Source organism: Cupressus sempervirens, chromosome 5 (genome assembly GCF_028749045.1).
Source record: "Cupressus sempervirens isolate cs-2001-9-10 chromosome 5, ASM2874904v1, whole genome shotgun sequence".
NCBI lineage: Eukaryota > Viridiplantae > Streptophyta > Pinopsida > Cupressales > Cupressaceae > Cupressus > Cupressus sempervirens.
In genome coordinates, this window is record NC_143122.1 from 166,280,708 (window position 1) to 166,284,155 (window position 3,448).

Consider the following 3,448-nt stretch of genomic DNA (forward strand, 5'->3'; position numbering starts at 1 on the left):
TGAAGACTATGCTTGGGTTTCTCCACCTTCATAAGAAGTGAAGAAACCTAAAATTAAAGAAAACCCTTATTTTTCTTTATCTGAATATGATTGGGGTACCTTATAATTCAATCCTAGTTTTATTAGAGAGTAATAGTGTTAATGACCTTTCATTCATGATGAATCAAGTCACTTCTCTCTTTTCTAACTTTATTTCTACTTATAGTCATGCAAAACCTATAAAACCTAGTATGTATTTAAGTGATGGAGGCATAATCATTCTTTCAACACCATTACTTCTCATATATTAGGAAGTGTGCAACAAGGTGCTTCTTTGTCGACTTCCTCTACTTTATCATTTTCTACTAATCAAGACCTCCTTTTGCCCAAGCTTCTTCATGCTAAGGTGATTATTGGACCTAAACATAGAAAGAGATATAGTAAAAAACTTATGACTCTTTAATTTTTCATGTATCACCATTGTCATGATCACTCTACTAAGGATTGTCAATATTTTCTTTTTAAGATTCAACAACTTATTGATAATAAGGTTATTCATATGTCTTCTTGTGATGATTTTTATTTCAATGAATTTAAATAACATTTAGGTCCCTAATATGTTGCTTCGTGCCATGTAACATTGTTAGCCTCTCTCTTGGGGACTCATTGTCATGCATGGTGTGCTTTACGAGTAGCATAATAGGTCCTATTTTTATTTGTTCCCACACTTGGGGCAAGAAAACTATATCCATATTTTTTATTCTTTCAAGGATTCACTATTTCCTTTGGTTGAGTGTTATTTGTTTATTATGTCACATCCAATCTTATATTATTAGCAAGTGGGCTTTCATGGTAGATAGATGACTTACCTTGGAGACTCATAATAGTGTGTTATCCTTTTCAAGGAGTTACTTTATCACTTCTTGCATAGTGTCTCATCTTAATATACCCTTTCCATGAGCTCATAGGAGTTGTGACCTCTTTAGTTTGGATTGGGTGTTTCTTGTGGATACTTTCTTGATGCTGAAATTGTTTTATTCTTCTTCATCACTTCCTTAAGACGTTAAAATAAGAAATTATTTCCCATCTTAAGGTAGGAGGGGAATACACATTCCCCTTCTTTTCATACATCTTAGATTTGGTTGACCATTATATACATGCTTGCTAGACCATTTGATCTGTCCTTGTACATTATTAAATCATTCTCATAGAGTAGTAAATACGGATTCTGAGTAATTTTTAGGGTACTTTAGCTGTTACACACACATATGCTAAATCTATTATATAATTAATGTTGACACAAAAGTCCACACCCCTGCTTTGTTGGAATTATGTTGTATTTTTCATTAGTGACAACACTTATTCAATTCTGAATGCCTACTAAGCTCATCACTTAGTCCATAGTTTATACTGATCATTCAGTGGTTACCTTGTAAGTTCAACAGTTAAGCAGTTCACACTAAGTATTCCTAAAGCTACTGAGTGAATGTGCAGTTCAACAGTGTTTATTGAGCTTAAAGTGTTCACCAAATAGGTAATGGTCACCCCGAGCTTCATAGTATCTACTGAGTTATTAGATTGCATGATATGAAGCCAATTTATACCGAGTGATGGATGTGTAGTGTTTATCGAGTGACATCAAGGTAAACACAGGATTTAGTATTTACCGAGTAACACTATATCTACTGAGTTTTCAGTGGTTACCAAATTCTAAGCTACGTTGTGTGATTAGTATGGATCAAGCTTCTACTTCTACCAAGTGCATAATGATGCTGAGTAATGCAGTGGATGCCAAGTATCAGAAGGTCATCAAGTTAGCTTGAAGAGCCCGAGTTTTCTACTATTTGGCTGACTTAGTAATGTTTTGTTTACTTGTGTTTTAGCTAACCTTGCAATTGTAATGATTGGAATGATATATATGTAATGTATTGTATCATTTGCAATGTAATATCATGAGTATGTTAAGAATGGACATGTAATGTTTTGAGAAGAGTGAATGTGAATCAGTAGTAAAGCATAGTATTCAACAAGGTCTATAAGGAGTAGTAAAGACATATCAGTCACAAGAGGTGATCTGTACTTCAAGATCTATTCATAAATTAAGTTGTAAGTTAGATCTACTATTTCATCTTGATAGGTGAATCAGTTTTCTAAATCCTTTTACAGGGTAGATTTAACAATCTTTGTATAAATCTCCTAATAGAGTGCATACTTCATTGTATGTTTGTAAAACCTCTAACAAGGTGGATTTAGCAGTCCAAATTTCTCTTAATAGGGCATATCATTATAAGTGGTCAATGTAAGCCCTAATAGGCCAACTTTATATTGTAGTAGTGAAGTTTTGTGTGTATCATCCCCACCCTAGTTTTACTTTCTATTTTGGAAGGTTTTTGGGTCACCAAAATACTATGTTCATGTGTTATGAATGTTTATCTTTTCTCATATTTGTAGTAGATTAGATGAATGAATGGTGAATGATTTATATGGTTAATTGATTCAAAGTTTTTGAGGTTACTGATTCACCCCTCCCCTCTCAGTAACCTAGCTAGTCTTGATTATTTCCAACACTGCTTGAGGTATGAACCTCAAGAAACCTAGTGTAATATGGAAACAACCTCCAAGTGTGGCATTTGAACTTGAGGTTGAATCTCAGGAGAAGGCCAACTTCCTTACAATTAGCATGCATCTAAACTAAGCTTTTGAGGAAAAGGGAGAGAGATTGCATAAAATAAAATGCTGAAATTAAAGGGGGTGATGCACCAGATTGAAACATGGTTACTAACTTTTCCTTTAGATGCACAAAACATGAATAAAATACTTAAATACACAATTCTTGCTCAAATCCACTCTTTCATAATTCACATGAAGGTAAAACTAATGAAATACTACAAGAAAATAAGTTCACAAGACAACATTCAACAATAGGCTATACATGATATGCAAATATGAAAGAACAAAAAGGAAATAACCCATCAAGGCAAGAGATTGCACAATGTATTAGACTAGCAAGATCAAGTAAGCTAAGGTTTTCATTGATGCAAGGCAAAGGATTATAAATATAGAGCATAATGCTGCTACAATGAACCAAAGAAGGACCCAAAAAATATTTACAACTTTTCTTTTTAAGTGATCAAGCATAACTTAGATATAAACTAGAAGTTCAAACCCTAATTATTGGAGTTAAGAGTTGCAGATAGAAATAAAAAATAATCAGAAAGAAATATGATCCTAAAGTGAAACCTATTGCTGGAAGTGATAGGAAACCCAAAAATGAATGTACCCAGTCATAAGAGAGATCCCATCCTAAATATTTCATCATTACACTCAATAAAGAGGCATGGTGATACATTGGCATCATGCAAACAAGGCCCAAAATTCACCCAACATTAAAGGTGGCCTTGGAGATGTGTGTTGGACAAAAAAGATCAAATTGAATCATTGTCAAAAAACACGGATGAGATAGCACACA